We start from the raw sequence: 471 nt of genomic DNA, 5'->3' as shown, positions 1-471 counted from the left end.
TAAAAGCATAACCATTAATTATTTTAAAAATATATATTTTAAGATGTAACGAGACAAAATCAATAAAAAGAAAAAAAAATGAGAGCCAAACTCCGAGCTGAATTTCAATTATTTATTTTTAGATCCAAGCCAAAAATGATTAATTTATCATATATTAATTATATATTTACCGTAAAAATGATTAACAAATATTTGTAATATTTCTATTTTATCAAAAAGAAATAAAACTATTCTCCCGTAAGAATATGATCGGGCATATTTTAACAAAAATATGAACCTAACGGGTGCTTTAAAACTATACACAATTATTTAGCCATATCTATACTATTAAAGCTGAAGTACACAATGAATTTACACTATAGTTTCAAAATGAAATAATTATCATTTCTAACTGGGTTAACACGCGGATCTAACTAACTAAACAGATATCTTAATCGGGTTTAGAGATTTAATCTCCATCGTTCATTTTTC

Source organism: Capsella rubella, unplaced genomic scaffold (genome assembly GCF_000375325.1).
Source record: "Capsella rubella cultivar Monte Gargano unplaced genomic scaffold, Caprub1_0 scaffold_6, whole genome shotgun sequence".
NCBI classification, from domain to species: domain Eukaryota; kingdom Viridiplantae; phylum Streptophyta; class Magnoliopsida; order Brassicales; family Brassicaceae; genus Capsella; species Capsella rubella.
Note: the sequence above shows the minus strand (reverse complement) of the source record.